The sequence below is a fragment of the Canis aureus genome, chromosome 16 (assembly GCF_053574225.1).
Source record: "Canis aureus isolate CA01 chromosome 16, VMU_Caureus_v.1.0, whole genome shotgun sequence".
In the NCBI taxonomy this organism is placed as follows: Eukaryota; Metazoa; Chordata; class Mammalia; order Carnivora; family Canidae; genus Canis; species Canis aureus.
The window spans coordinates 23,021,370-23,038,228 of record NC_135626.1 but is presented as its reverse complement, the minus strand read 5'-3'; the positions used below and the strand labels follow the sequence as shown (position 1 = coordinate 23,038,228).

General features: G+C 42.0%; 1 long non-coding RNA gene across 1 annotated transcript; it reads left to right on the top strand.

Moving 5' to 3' along the window:
- The first annotated feature begins 349 nt into the window (after positions 1-349).
- Positions 350-16,742, top strand: LOC144286134 (uncharacterized). Its single transcript, XR_013354226.1, has 2 exons — positions 350-862; positions 14,691-16,742. It is a non-coding gene; the product is annotated as an uncharacterized LOC144286134 (long non-coding RNA).
- Positions 16,743-16,859: the final 117 nt, after the last annotated feature.

Below are 16,859 nucleotides of genomic sequence, written 5' to 3'. Positions count from 1 at the left end.
CCCGACGTGGGATTCGATCCCGGGTCTCCAGGATCGCACCCTGGGCCAAAGGCAGGCGCCAAACCGCTGCGCCACCCAGGGATCCCAGGAATCTTCTTATTACTGAAGATTCAAGTAAAGATGTCAAGACTCAGATGTCTTTATTTTTTTTATTTTTTATTTTTTTTTCAGATGTCTTTTTAAAAAAATATTTTATTCATTTATTCATGAGAGACACGGAGGGAGAGGCAGAGACATAGGCAGAGACATAGGCAGAGGGAGAAGCAGGCTCCCTTCAGGGAGACGGACGCGGGATTCCATCCCAGGACCCCGGGATCACGACCTGAGCCGAAGGCAGTTGCTCAACCACTGAGCCACCCAATGCCCCAAAGTGAGAACATTCCAATTTAATTTTCTGGGAAATTGAAACCTAAAAGACAGGAGCACATCTAGCCTAATTTTCCAAGAAATTGAAACTTTAAAAAAGAATATTCTAGTTTCGTTTTCCAAAGCAATCAAAACTGAGCACTCCTCCTGGAGGCGTACTTTTGTCCTGGGGGCTCAGATTTACTATCCATTTCTCTTCTTCTCCCTTGTCAAGTTGCAGACACCCATACAGATCCAGGATGTCCAGGAGCTTTCTCTTCAACACCCCTACCCTGAGAAATTTTTTTTTTTTTAAGATTTCACCTTTCTATTCATGAGAAACACAGAGAAAGGCAGAGACATAGGCAGAGGGAGAAGCAGGCTCCCTGCAGGGAGCCCGATGTGGGACTTGATCCCAGGACCTGAGCACGGAACTGATCATCATCACCTGAGCCAAAGGCAGACACTCAACCACTGAGCCATTCAGGCATCCCTGAGGAATCTTCTTATTACTGAGGTAAGTACAAACTGCCTGAAGAGATCCGAGCCATGCCTTTTCCACAGAAAGAATGGGCGCTAAAAAGGACCACAGAACTCTGAGATGAAAATCCAAGGGTACCTGAGTGGCTCAGTCAGTTAAGCAACTGATCTTGATTTCAGCTCAGGTCATGATCTCAGGGTCGTGGGATCAAACCCTGCTTTGGGCTCCACACTGAGCATGGAACGGGCTTAGGATTCTCCCTCTCCCTCTGCTCTGCCCACCCCCACCTCCACTGCTCACATTCCCTCTTGTTCTTACAGACCCTTTAAGATATATCCACTTTAGGCAAGAGAGGCGGCAGGGGACATGTTAAGGTTACACTTTTCCTGAATTAGCCAAACAGACCATGAGGAGAACTGAGACTCACCTTTCAGTTGAGGCCAGGGCTGCAGGATGCAGGATGCCGGACAATCTGGCAGAGGTCTGAGACAGGCAGGGGTGTAGAGGGTGATAGAGCAGACTTAGCAAAGAACAAATACATTTGGCTATTTTATTCACCAACATTAATTAAACACACTGGAAAGTGAACTTGCCCAACTTTAACAAATTCTTTCTTTGCATCCTTTTAGAGATGGGACACAAATGAATATATAATTATGAATACTTCAGCAGGTGGAGAGTAAAGAAAGATTTCCTCTGTAAGAGGAACACAATCATCTGTACCAACAGATACTTATTTCACCAGAGAGAGGTAACACCTACATATATTCTGGATGTTTTCTCTAGACATCAATCAATATCCTCACTTTTATGACACAAATATGCTTTTATTACCTTAGCCATAAATGTAAGATGAATTTTAGACCCAAATTAAGTGAACTGTTTCAGTATGTGTGTGAACAATAAACTGCTGGAGACCAGAATCAGAGCAGTGAGGTGAGGGAAAGAAAGAAATCAGAGGAGTTTATCTAATACTGCTTGTAATACTGGGCAGGCCATAAATGTTCTGACTTGAGTCTTCATCTGTGAAGTACAAGGTAATACAGCATGATGCTGGGGAGCAGAGCCAGGCCTAAAGATGTGGGTCTCCTCCCTCCTGTGTCTGTTGTTTGTTTCTTTGTGGATTGTTATTTTCTGGCTCCCTCATAACCCTACTTCCCTTCACCATGGACTCCTCACCTCATCATCTCCAAATCACCCACACTCATTCAGATATATGAACACTTGCCCTAGTTCCGACACCCCAACCCACTTGTGTGGCCCTGCCACCAGGGCCCAGCAGTGTGTATGTGTGTGTGTGTGTGTGTGTGTGTGTAGACTGATGTTGCCTCAAGTCTTTTTCTTTTCTTTTTTTTTTTTTAAAGACTTTATTTATTTATTCATGAGAGAGAGAGAGAGAGAGAGAGAGAGGCTCCATGTAGGAAGTCTGATGTGGGACTTAATCCCGGGACTCCAGGATCACACCTTGAGCCGAAGGCAGGCGCTAAACCGCTGAGCCACCCAGGGATGCCCTGCCTCAAGTCTTTTTCAAATTAAAAACCAAACCAAACCAAAACCTTCCTGTTAATATTCTAAAATAATGCTTCTCTAGAACACTTTTTGAGTGAATATTATAAAACAGATTTTTGTATTTGAGACTATTTTGACTTTCTATTAATTGTTCATGTGATACTTTATATTAATTAATGGCTTTCTGGTACAATCTTGTATCCTGGGATAAGCCCCATTTTGGGCTGGTGTGGTGTATGTGTAATAATAGCAAGGAAAATGAACTTATATAAGTACAAAGATAAATGACAAAAATTTCTTTCCTTACCCCAGATTTCCCTTTGCCCCAAATTAATAGCTGTTGGCATTTTGCCATAGTTACTTCAAGCCTTTTTAAAATTCAATAAACAAAATATTGTAGATAAATTTGTTTCTTTTTGCCTTTCATCCCCAATTTATTTTTCTCTCCTTTTCTCAGAGGTAACCAATATTCTGAGTTTACTGCATATCTTTACAGCCTTTTTCGCATACACTGTTTACACACACCTATCCAGGAACAACGTGTAACATTGTTGTATGTGCATGTTTAGCTGATTAAGATGGTATAATTCTATATATATGCTTCTGCAACTTGATTTTTTAACTTTTTTTGTTTGTTTCTCACATCTATGTCAATGCGTGTGTTATAGTTTATTCTTTTAAAGTTATTCCTAATATTCCCTCCAATAAATATTAGGATATTTTATTTCTTCATTCCATTATTGATGGACAGTTAAGCTATTTCCAATATTTGGTGTTCCAAAAAGTACTAAAATGACTGTTCTTGTCTCCTTGTGCACATTATTGACATACTTGGGTTTTGTTTTATTTTTTGTTTTACTAAAGTACAAGCCAAAATGTGGAATTGATGGGTAAAGGTTATGTACATTTCCAGTTTTACTATAAACTATAAAATTTTCTCCACATTGTTGCACCATTTTATACTGCTACCAATAACAAATCAGAGTTCCAATTTTCCTACATTTGGTCAAGACTTCATGTTGTCAGGCTTACAAAATGTCTGCCAATCTGAAGGGAATGAAATGATAACTGCAGTTTTCCTTTACATTTCTCCAATTACTCCGAAGCTGAGTATCTTCTCTTATATTTGTTGGCCAGTTGTGTTTCTTCATCAATTCTGTTAAATTATTTTTGCATATTCCTATTTGTTTGTTTTAATCTTTTTATTTGTTTTCTATTTGTTAATCTTTTAAACAAAAAGATTTAAATCCTATTTGTTAATCTTTTTATTTGTTTTCTTTGTATATTCTTTTTTTTTATTCTTTGTATATTCTGATGCTAATATGGTCATTTATGTGTTGCATATATATCCTTTCAACCTATACTTGCCTTTTTAAGAAAACTTTTTATTTTGGGGGCGCCTGAGTGGCTCAGTTGGTTAAGTGTCCAACTCTTGATTTTGGCTCAGGTGATGATCTCAAGAGTACTGGGATTGAGGCTTACATCAGGCTCATGCCAACATGGACCCTGCTTGAGATTCTCTCTCCCTCTCCCTCTGAACCACGCCCCTCCCCATGTCCCCTGGCTCACATGCAAGCATGAGCTGTTTCGCTCTCTCTCTCTCTCTCTCTAAAACAAGATCTTTTTATTTAGAAATAATTATATATTCACAGGAAGTTTCAAAGTTCTTGGAGAGAGGTCCTGTGTACCATTTTAGTTTCTTCCAATGGCTACATCTTATGTAATTATAGTATATCAAAACCAGGAAATTGATATTGGTACAATGGTACAGTTTTATTGTAAATTTGTATACCTACCACCCTAATCAAGAATAATTCCATTATAGGGCAGCCCGGGTGGCTCAGCGGTTTAGCGCTGCCTTCAGCCCAGGGCGTGATCCTAGAGACCTGGGATCGAGTCCCATGTTGGGTTCCCTGCATGGAGCCTGCTTCTCCCTCTGTCTCTCTCTCTCTCATGAATAAATAAAAAAAAATTTTTTTTAAAAGAACAATTCCATCACAAAGATCTCCATTATGCTACTCCTTTATAGTTATATACATGCATTCCCCTCCACCACCATCCCTAACCTCTGGCAACTAATCTTTATTTTATCTCTATAATTTTGTAACTTCAAGAATGTTATATAAATGGAATCATAAAGTATATGACCTTTTTTTTTTAGTATATGACTTTTTTAAATTGGCTGTTCTCACTCAGCATAATGCCTTTAGGATTTATCCAGTTGTTGTGTCTATTGATAGTTTGTTCCTTTTTATTTCTGAGTGGTATTTCATGCTATGGATGGACCAGAGTTTATTGAGGGGCACTTTGGTTGCTTCCAGTTTGGAGCTATTACAGATAAAGCTGCTATAAATAATTATGTACAGGTTTTGAGTGGACATAGATTTTCATTTCTTGAAATAAATGCCTGGGAGCACAATTGCTAGGTCCTGTGGTAAGTGCATATTTCTTTTTTAAAGAAACTTTTCCAGAATGCCTATACCATTTCATATTCCCATGAGTAAGCTATGAGAGATCCAGTTTCTCTGTATCTTTACTAGCATTTGGTGTTGTTGCTATTTATTTTACTATAGCAAAATCTAACCAGGGCCTTAATTTGCATTTCCCAATGGCTAGTGATACTGAATGTTTTTTCATGTGCTTATTTGCTGTGTATATCTTCTTTGATGAATGTCTCTTGTTCATTTTTTTTTAAGATTTTATTTATTCATGAGAGACACAGAGAGAGAGAGAGGCAGAGACATAGGCAGAAGAATAAGCAGGCTCCATGCAGGAAGCCTGATGTGGGACTTGATGCCGGGTCTCCAGGATCAGGCCCTGAGCCAAAGGCAGACGCTTAACCACGTCCCTCATGTTCATTTTCTAACTGGATTTTCAAAAGCTAATACTTTATTTTTCAAGGTAGTTCTAGCTTTACAGGAAAATTGAGCACAAAATACAAATATATACTTCCTTACTCCCCTTCTAGTTTTCCCTATTTATGAATATCTTTCCTTAGTGTAGAATTTATAATAATTGATGAACCAATATTGATTCATTCTTATTAATTAAAGTCCATAGTTAAAGTCCATATTAGAGCCCACTTTTGTGTTGTACATTCTGTGGGTTTTTGACAAACGTGTAATAATATGTATGCTCCATTACAGTATCATGCAGAACAGTTGCACTGTCCTAAAAATCCCTGGCTCCACCTATTCTCCCTACCACAGTCCCTCCTTCCGAACTGTGGACAACCACTGATCTTTTTACTGTCTTTTCCAGGATGTCATATAGATGGAATCATACAGTATTCAGCTTTTTCAGAGTGTATTTCTATCCCCTTTAAATATTTCCATGCCTGGGACACTTGAGTGGCTTAGTAGTTGAGGGTCTGCCTTTGGCACAAGGTGTGATCCTGGAGTCCGGGGATCGAGTCCCACATTGGGATCCCTGCCTGGAGCCTGCTTCTCCTCTCTCTTCCTGTGTCTCTGCCTCTCTCTGTATGTCTCTTATGAATAAATAAATAAAATCTCATAAATAAATAAATAAATAAATAAATATCTCCATGTTTAATCAGATCAAAGTGAGGGGGTGCCTTGAGACTTGATAGACTGAGCTTTCTTATACGTTAATAAACTGATAAATGCAATGAGGAATCCTGGGGAAAGCCATGCCCCAGTTGGGACCCCAATATATCTGATACTGAAGTAATATAGTTCAAAAAGCTGTTTGCTCCTTGTGAGGTGGTGAGGATATGCTAAGGATAATTAAGAGAAGTAGCTGCCTTTGAAAAATAGCCTATCTTCAGAAGGTATTAGAAAATAAATGCACGAATGCCTCTCAAATCCTATGGTTATATTGATCAGTTTCAACATACAACCAAGGGCTCATATAAATCTAATAGAGGGGACTCTAAGATTTTCAGGAAAAAAAAATAAGAAAATAAGCCAAAATCTCTAATCCTTTAAATATGTCAACCCTTTAAGAAATACCCTCCACGCATAGAGAAGAAAATACTAGCTCGGTGGGTCACCCTATAAACATGACTCTGAAACTTGCATAAACACATTAAATTCATTAACAAATTTAATTTTCAGACAAGTTTTGTTTTCTGCTTGAAAAAAAGTTAAAATTGAGAAACAAAATATTTAAAGGTAAATACTACATTCAATAGAATAAACATGAAAATTAATGTAGAAACAAGAAATAAAATTTAAACAATATTCTATCTTTCTTTTCTTTTTTTTAAAGATTTTATTTCTATATTCATGAGACACAGAAAGAGAGACAGGCAGAGGGATAAGCAGGCTCCATGAGGAAGCAGGAGGTAGCACTCGATCCCAGGACTCCAGGATCACACCCTGGGCCGAAGACAGGCGCTCAACCGCTGAGACACCAAGGTGTCCTATATTCTATCTTTCTAATATAAATCATTTCTCTCTAAAAACTTTTGAATTGAGAAACAGGAAAATCTGACTTCAAAAGTATGGGCTTATTACTGATAAGGAAACAATCTATTTAAATTAACTTTAGGCCAGAAATTAGTGGTACTTTAAAAGTTTAGGAATCTCAGGCCCCTGGGTAGCTTAGTCAGTTAAGCATCTACCTTCGCTCAGGTCATGATCCCAGGTTCCTGAAATCAAGTCTCACCTCAGGTTCTGTCTTCTTGGGGGTCAGGAGGTGAATAAAATCTTTTTTTTTTTTTTTTTTAAATCTTTAAATAAAATAAAAATTTAAGAATCCTTTCTTTACTAATACTTTTTTCCCCCCAACCCTCAATACAGAACTTTATTAGGGGCAGGGTGGTAAGATAAGGTCCCTGTGTTGAACAGATTACACCATAGAGCCCTGGAGCCTGGAGAGGATGGCGCAGGGGAGTTAAGGGAGCTTTTTGGAGGGGTCCTGGCTGTTGTGCCCAAGATTGCAAATCCGAGAAACCACCAAAGACCCAACACCAATGCAAGTGCACGAGGGTTTATTAGCAAGCTCGAGCTTGGGTCCAAGTATACCCGATACAGTGGAGCAGGGACTTGGACCTCGAAGTGGGTTACAGCTGGGTTTTTTATAGGTTGGTCTAGGGGATTTTCAGAAGGGGTGGAAGAATTTCTCCAAGTTCTGTTTACATTCTGATGTGGCGCTTTCAAGGGCATTGAGCTCTGTTCTCATTCTAGTATGGGACTTTCTACCACTGGTGTGGGCTCTGTTGTCTTTCTGATACGGTTGTCTCTGCCCAGGGCAATTCTGAGCTCTGTTGTCTTTCTGATATGGGATTCTTTCTGCAGTTTTTCCTATAAAGTTCAGCTCTTATTCACAGGGGCCTAAGATGGCTGTACTTGTGCTAATGCTAAACTTGCGGTGGAATGGCCTTGATTTTTCTCCGCCTCGACACCGGCTAGGTGGAGGTCACCTGTCACGGTGGAGGTCAAGGGAACCAGGGTCTCAGAAGCAGCCAAGCCCGTGGTCTGGGGAAAGTCGTCGCGTTCTTTCTCGGGGACAGCGGCCGGTATGGGACCTAGGGGGTGACTAGTTTCTTGGGTGGCATCAGAGCTGGTGCACAGGGACTGCTATCCAGATTGGAGATCCAAACTGGTCTTGGGTTTGGGAGCTTGGAGTTCCGATTGGTTTTGGAGTTAAGACTTAAGCGCTGGTCTTGGGCTGGTGCTCAGGTCTGCGCCTGGGGTCCTCGCCCACCCAGCTGACGTCGGGGGTTCCAGGAGCTGGGGTGCAGGTGTACGAAGTCGCAGCTGCCACCGCGGGGACACTCGCCCACCTCACACGGCCGACAGCGACCGCGTGGCTCCGGGACGTCGGTGACAGAGGACAGCTCAGCACTACCCACAGCCTGCCAGTTGACCCGCGGGGGCGGAGTGCGGCCGCTGCCTGCCCTGCGCTCTCCCTGCGCCGCAACAGGACATAGGCGCTGCCCACGAGGTGGCCCCGGGGTAGTCGACACGTTCATCTCTCGGTACTTTCCCTGCAGCCTCCTCCAGGTCCTCGCAGTGTTCTTGCACCTGCACGTGGCTCATGTGACAATTCGGTCTGCGCGCGGTTTGGGCGGTGTTCTGGATTCCCGTGCAGACTGAGGAACACTACCGTCTGGCTGAAAGTCGGTTTGTTTGCTGTGAAGCCCGGGGCACAAGCCCCGAGGCCCGCAGGTCCCGATCTGTCCTTCTCAGTCCCGAATATCGAAGCTAAATATTCAACCATTTTTACGTGAACCCTCCAACTCTATCTTAACTAATACTTTTAATGGAGACTTAGAGAGCTTTAATACTATTTGGTAAAATAGACACAAGAGAATTAAATTCAGGGCTTTCAATTGAGGCATTTCCCCTTTGTTAACCTCGTTCTTAAATCGTGGTCTACAAAAGGATCGTATATCCGCTCCTCGATTTTCCATGATGTGAACTAGAGCAAAGAAGTCGTTTTCAAGACTTTTGGGTTGCTCTGGAATTTCCAAAACGACTACACTTGGCTACTAAGTCAGAGGAGCCTAATACCTCCGCTAAATAAAAAGGATGGTTTGTGAATGGACAAAGGAGGGGGAGGAGGGGAGATGAAAAGTAGAAGGTGGGGAGGGGGGGGAATGAGGCCCCGGAGGGAAGATACAGGACAATGCAGGTGTAGTGGCATTTGTTCCCTAGGGTGGGAGGTAGATTCACGGGGGGCGGTATGCCTTTTTGTACATCTGAAATATTTCATAATAAAAACTAAACGAATCATTCTTAACTTCATTCCCCCAGGGGTGGCCACACGTGGTACCGCCCGGTCTCCTGGGCAACCGGACGCACCCTCAGTGCGCTCGGCCGCACCCCCTCCCCCTGGGGCGGTGCCTGCCACTCCGCGGGTGGGGCGACCGACACCTGCAGAGGACGCGCTCCGCGCCTCCAGGAAGGGGCGCGGCTCAGGGGGCGCGTGTTTCTCCGCGGGGAATGGAAACGCGCTCCCGGCCCGGCAGCGGACAGGCCCGCCCGGGGAAGGTGGAGAAGGTGCGCGGGCACCAACCTCGGCAGCAGGGCGCGCCCCGGCAGGGCTGCGGCTCCCGCGCGCCGGCGCCAGCCCGGGTGCAGCCACGGCTGGCGCGGCTCCCGACAGGACTCGTTGCGCCTGGAGGCTCAGGTCCCCCGCGCCAAGCGCGGGGCCTTGGGTGGGGATGTGGGTTTCGGCTCTCGCGGGGCTGGCTGCGCCAGTCTCGGCGGGAAGACCGCAGCTTCGGGGAGAGTTCACCCACAATGAGCCTACAGTCTATTTCTTACAATGCTTTTTTAAAAACAGATGTCTTGAAAAAGAATTTAAAAAATAAAAACAGGGATCCCTGGGTGGCGCAGTGGTTTGGCGCCTGCCTTTGGCCCAGGGCGCGATCCTGGAGACCCGGGATCGAGTCCCACATCGGGCTCCCGGTGCATGGAGCCTGCTTCTCCCTCTGCCTGTGTCTCTGCCTCTCTCTCTCTCATGAATAAATAAATAAAACCTTTAAAAAATAAAAACAGCTGTCTTGAAGTATAATTAACATACATTAAACTGCACATGTTTAAAGCATACAATGTGATGAATTTTGACATAGGTCTAAAGCCTTGGAACCATCATCGTGACTATATTTAAGTTAAGAAGCGTATCAGGGCTGGCTAGCGGAAGGAGAATGAGGCACCAGTCACCACTATAAAATTTAAGGACGCACTCTTCCTCTCCACGACACCTCCCCTTCCCCCAAAAAACTTTTCAGTAATTAAGATAAATACTATCTTTAAAAAATCAAAATTAATGCAAAACTCCACAATGAACAAAATATCAAAATCTGAACACCAGGGTGCCACCCGTCAGTTGCACAACACTGCCTCACTCCCCCCAACCTAGTCCTGGCCGCATGCGAGTTTGAGTTCGCTCCCTCTTCCACCTCGCTCCCTCTCTGTGGCCTAAATCAGGTGACTGTGAATTGTCTGCTTCTCAATTCTCCTTAATCTGTGGGTCTTCTGCATTTCAGTGTCTTAACATTGTTCTTTGTTGTTCTTCAAGATTGTTTGGCTATTCTTGCCTTATTGCACTGAGGTCTCTGGTACAGTGTTGAATAGAAGTAAAAATAAAGAGCACCCTTCTCTTATTCCAAAACCCTAGAGGAGAGGTTTCAATATTTCCTTATTGGGTGTGATTTTTAATGGGTCTTATTTTGTAAGTCATCTTTATCAGATTCAGGAAAGTGTTCTTTACTTTATTCTCCAAAAGATTTGTGTAAGGTTGGTGCTCTTTCTTGAATACTGCTTAGAGTAAATTTTCCAAGTAAAAGACAAACATTATTGAACCAAATAAAAAACTATATGGACACCCAGCTAAAAACTACATTGCTGTACTACTAAGCCATTAGATATGGCTTGTTCCCAAGATCTGGCCAGTGGGATGTGATTAGAAATTATGTGTGTAATTTTTGTATTGTGTCCTTAAAAAGAAAGTGAAACCCCACCTTCTCTCTTTTCTGCTAGCTGAACTGTGGACAAGACTCCAGAAGCTGGTCAGGCATCCTGGGGCACAGTGTGGTAAATTGTAATATTTTCAACATGGTTGGTGTCCCTGCTGAGAAGTAGATCATATTCTGTGCCCCATTGGTTTCAGGACTGGTAATATGATTTGTTTTGAGCAATGGAATATGAGCAGACATAGTGTGTGTTACCTCTGACACATAGTGTGTGTTTTCTTTTCCTTCTGACACAAGATGGGCAATATTCCACATTCGGCGTGGGTCCCGAAATGAAATAGATAGATAGATAGATGATAGATAGAAAGATAGATAGATACATAGATACATAGAGAGTCAAATCAATATTTGTTGTTTTAAGTCACTGAGACTTTTAGACTAACTTGTTATCACAACAAAATCTGGCCTGGTCTGACTGATACAGAAATTGGTGCTTAGGGGGAACACTGCAAAACAACAAAACACTAAAATATGCAGCTTTGGGGATCCCTGGGTGGCGCAGCGGTTTGGCGCCTGCCTTTGGCCCAGGGCACGATCCTGGAGACCCAGGATCGAATCCCACATCAGGCTCCCGGTGCATGGAGCCTGCTTCTCCCTCTGCCTATGTCTCTGCCTCTCTCTCTCTCTCTCTGTGACTATCATAAATAAATAAAAATTTAAAAAAAAATATGCAGCTTTGTTTCCAGGGCCAAGCAATGTACAATGAAAAGGTATTACTGGAGACTGAATAGATGGCAACCTATGTTATGTTGTAGTTAAATATTTGATTAAAAAGTTACCTTTAGGGAACCCTGGGTGGCGCAGCGGTTTAGCGCCTGCCTTTGGCCCAGGACGCGATCCTGGAGGCCCGGGATCGAATCCCACGTCGGGCTCCCGGTGCATGGAGCCTGCTTCTCCCTCTGCCTATGTCTCTGCCTCTCTCTCTCTCTCTCTCTGTGACTATCATAAAAAAAAAAAAAAAGTTACCTTTAATACGTTGGAATGAAGGTAATGTGTTAAGTGAGCCTGTGGATTTTGAGTAAGCGATCAGGAAACAGGTGTTAGTAATTCACCTTGGTTGCCATTTGATAAGGTAATACAGAAGGGAAAAAAAACTGATGTGCTTGGAAAAGCATTTATTTGTTTACAAGAAAGAAGGAAAGATAATAGAGAGTATAGACACTTTTGGACTTTTCAGGGCAGAAAGTTGCAAATATGTCTTATCTCCAACTAATAAAAGAAATCTAAGAAAGTCTTGTGGTGACAATGACTGATTCAAACTTAGCCTCTTAGCAGAGATACAGTTAATGAAGTGGCCATTAAGCCTCTGATTGAAACCTCTGAATCAATTAAGTTGGCAGCAAATAAATCCTTTAAGTGGACAATATGGTTCAGAGAAAAGAGCCTGAGTGCATGGATATCCTATGGAAGGCTATTAAGCTCAAGGTACATGTAATTAAATCTACAGAGAGAAGTGTAACTCAAAAAGAATTATAGGGGGACACCTGGGTAGCTCAGTGGTTGAGCATTTGCCTTCAGCTCGGGGCATGATCCCGGAGTCCTGGTATCCAGTCCTACATCAGGCTTCCTGCGAGGAGCCTGCTTCTCCCTCTGCCTGTGTCTCTGCCTCTCTTTTTTAGATCCTTTTTTTTTTTAAGATTTTTATTTATTTATTCATGAGAGATACACACACAGAGAGAGGCAGAGACACAGGTAGAGGGAGAAGCAGGCTCCACACAGGGAGCCCGATGTGGGACTTGATCCCAGGTCTCCAGGATCAGACCCTGGGCTGAAGGCAGTGCTAAACCGCTGAGCCACCTGGGCTGCCCTTTAGATCCTTTTCATTCAGAGTAAGTCAACTCTTTATAAAAAGAAGTGATTAAATGCAATTTGGTATTTTGGACTGAATCCTAGAATAGCAAAAGGACACTTGTGTTAAAACAGGTGAAGTTCAAATAAAATCTGTACTTTAGTTAATAATAATGTACCAATGCTAATTTTTAATTTTGACAAATGTGCCATGGTTATGTAAGATGTTAATTAACATAAAGTGAAACCGAGTAAAGAGTATATGCAAACTTTCTGTACTATCTTTGCAACTTTTCTGTAAATCTAGAATTATTCCTCCCTTAATGAGCTTTTTAAAAAAAAACTGGGGATGCCTGGGTGGCTCAGCAGTTGAGCGCTTGCCTTCGGCTCAGGGCATGATCCTGGAGTCCTGGGATCGAGTCCCACATCAGGCTTCCTGCAAGGAGACTGCTTCTCCCTCTGCCTGTGTCTCTGCCTCTGTGTGTGTGACTCTCATGAATAAATAAATAAAATCTTTAAAAAAGTATAGGTATGGGCACATGGAGTAAACTGGAGCCAAATAGATTCAAACAACAACAACAAATGTGTTTTTGATAAAAGGTAAATTGCCAAAGAACCATAATCTGGACTGAGAAAACAAAAATTCTGGCTCTTTGTGACTTAAAACAACTCATTAGACCCATTCTGTGGACAAGTGGTATGTTGAGAAAGTTGCTCAGCATCTAAGGAGGACATGGTTCCCAATTCCCTCTTTAAAAGTGGTTGAAGAAGATGATGGGAAAGAAGGAACTCCATGAGGGTAAAAATCAAGAACCAGAGGGAATAATGAATGGAGGAACCACTTACTGGGAGTAAAATTGATCAGGGAACACTCCCCACCCCAGGTAAAAAACCCTTACAATGTCTGCCCAGAGGGACTTGAGAATTTCTGTGACTACTCTGTCCCTCCCATTCTTCCTCTGTCCAAATTGGAGGTGCGGGGACTGAAGTTATCCCATTACTGTTCCACATTGTATCGAGTATAAATGTTTTGTGTGGAGGAAAGATAACTTGTATGTCTAATTCATAAATATCCAGAGGAGTCATATCCAGACCTGATATAAAGACTATTACAAGGGACACCTGGGTGGTTAGTGGTTGAGCGTCTTGCCTTTGGCTCAGGGCGTAATCCCTGAGTCCCAGGATCGAGTCAGGCATCCAGCTCCCCATGGGAAGCCTGCTTCTCCCTCTGCCTATGTCTCTGTCTTGCTTTGTGCGTCTCTCATGAATAAGTAAGTAAAATCTTTTTAAAAAGACTATCACAAGATTTGGACTTTGTCCACGATGGGACATCCCATTGGATGGAATTTTTGAGATGTTTCCTTAAAGTGTTTGTGGGGGTGTATTTTGAATAGGAAAGAAAGGGAAGTGAATCTTTGTGAGCAAATATATATATTTTTGTATTTTTTTTCCAAAATATTTTCTGCCCCTCTCTGGGTTAGTAAATGTAATCATTTACTGCCCCATTGAAAGCAAGCCTGACCATGTGATTTGCTTTGGCCAATTAAATGTGAGTAGAAGTAAAGTGTGCTAAACCTCAAAGAGCCATCATGTGGTTTCTCCTTGCTCTTGTTTCCTTCTACCAGAAGACTGGCAATGTCTCAGATAGGGAGTCTCCTGGCTGCCTGGATCTCCACATGAGAAGGATGTGGAGCTAAGCCAATGTGAGCTCCCAATAGGCATGGAGTATAGTCAAGAAACAAAATGTTTGTTGTAAGCCATTGAGATTTGGGGATTTGTTCTTGCACCACAACCTAGGCTAATTGATTTTGATGTGAAGCATGTTGACTGAGGCAAGCAACAGAAAAGAAGGAATCTTGGATTTTGATGACTTCTCAGAGAAGAGCTAACATCATTTTTCAACTTCTCTATGAGAAATAAGCTTCTAATTTCTTTTCACCATGGTCAGTTTGGGATTTCTCTGAAAGCATCAGAAAAAAAGACATTTTACTACCTAGTGTAAGAGAGACCAAGAAGAGAGGGCCTTGGCTGAGCATGAAAGGAGGTGAAGAGAAGGTGACATGTATCTTTGTTCATAATCAGCTATGTTTGCCACACTGTTTCTCTTTCTTATGGCTACAGAGTCTACTATGTCCTCTTATCCCATGCTGCAAGCTGAGTTCTCCAGAAGCAGATGCTGAGATGGAGTTTCAGGTGCAAGATGTTTAGGACAGATTGACACTGCAAAGAAAAGGGGAAGGAAGCAGAATTGGGCAAAGAAAGAAGTCGAACAGTGATGGAGTTCTCAAGGAAACCTCAGCCAACTCAAGCAGGAAGAAGTGGAATGAATTGTGCAACAACAGAGTTGTCTTGCTTTGAGCTGAATGGCTGAGTCTTTATATTGTCACATGTCTCATTCTCCAGTAGCCAGTTGAGAGTTGTGAGTCTAAGAGTGGCTCACGACCAGAGGCAATGCAGCTCGCCTCAGCTGAGTCAAGTTCTGGAGGAGCTTACATTAAGAGGCTACTGACAGCCCTTTCCAAATCTGGGTAGCAAGTCTGTCCTTGAAGGCGGGGTCTGGGTGGTGCATCCCCCTGTTTACCACATCCTATTTTCCTACAACCTCCTTTTATTCTCTTTTGTATAAGGCTGTCATGATCCCATCCCTTCTTATCTATTTCCCGGTTCAAGGCATGGATCACATTTACAACATAGGTTATGTAGTTCTGAAAACTGGGTGAGGTTCCCTTCATACAGTCGTGAATCTACCTGACTCCAAACTACTTGGCACCTGTTTTTACTCTCTCTTGACTCTAGGTTTGACACAAAGAAAGGGAGTGAGGGCTGAACCATTTAGTTCAATTTCTTTTAGTTTATGGCAGAGAAAAGTATTCTCCAAACTGTCAGTGTTACTGAGATTTTTAAAGCCCAATTAATTTTGTATGAGCAATGGTGTGTAAATACTGAAAGTTTGATCTATTCTCTAGTTTCCTTCTATTGAGATTTCTGAGAATGCCAGAAATGCATCCACAGTCCACAAACCTCTTCTGGTAGTCTCCTGTCACTTTCTGCTCTGGACCGGTGTGCCAAGACCTCTGCTGGCACATTCTGGATTGACATGACAGCTTTTCCAAGCTTTGCACCCCTCCATGCACCTCTGTATCACATGAAGAAAAATCTCCTTTTATTTCCTAAATTACAAGGAGTATCAGACCCTACTTAGAGCAAAACTTGTAGAGGTTTGCACATAATGAAAGGTGAACATTTAAAATTAGATATTAGATGTCACTGTGACCAGAGTCCTTTGACCACAGATTATCCTGATGGCCTTCTCTCTCCTTGTCCCGGTGCTGCCGCCTCCTGCCATTTTTTCCCTGAAATATTTGAGAATAAATTACAGACATGCTAGTCCTTCACCTCTAATAGGTAGGTGTTTCCTAAAAATAAGGACATTCACAGTACAATAATAAAAATCAGAAGTTAACGCTGATACAATGTAATCATCTAACCTACAGACCTTATTTGAATTTTATCCATAGTCCAATAAATATCTGCATGGCAAAAGAAAAAAATTTCTGGTCTAGGATTTAATCTAGGATTACATGTTCTGTTTAGTTTGCATGTTTTTAAGTCTCCTTTACTCTGGAACCATTCTCCAGACTTTGTCTTTGATGACCTTGTCACTGTCGAAGAGGATAGAGAAGATCTTTCCTAACTAATTTCATGAAACTAGTATAACCTATACTAGTATAACTAGTATAACTCTCCAAGCAATTGGAGAGGTAAAATATGAAAAGACAATTTAGATCATCATCACTCATATCTAGATGAAAATTTTGGCAAACCAAATCCATCAACATGTAAAATAATACATAATTTAAGCCTACCCAGGATGGCTTAAATTAGGAATTTACCATTGATTCTAGCATTAGAAAATCAGTGTAATTTGTGACAGATTAAAGAATCAAAAGAGAAAAATCATATGATCATCCAAATAGATGATGAAATAGCTTTTGATAAAGTTCGGTACTCCTTCAGTAGACACAAGTGAATTTTCGCCCACATGAATATTATGTCTTTGCAGCTTTAGGTTTATTTGATGTTTTCCTACAAGCAAAATTGTTAACTTTAAATCCATTGTTTATCTGAGGAAGAGATGTACACATATACAAATAAAGCATAAAGTACCCAGAAGGGCTAGTTATTTGGATTTCTTACACAACCATTTAGCTTTTTGTAAGTTCAACATGTAAAATTTAAAGACAAATATGGAGAGACCTATGGGTTTGAAATACAAATGATATATGGATT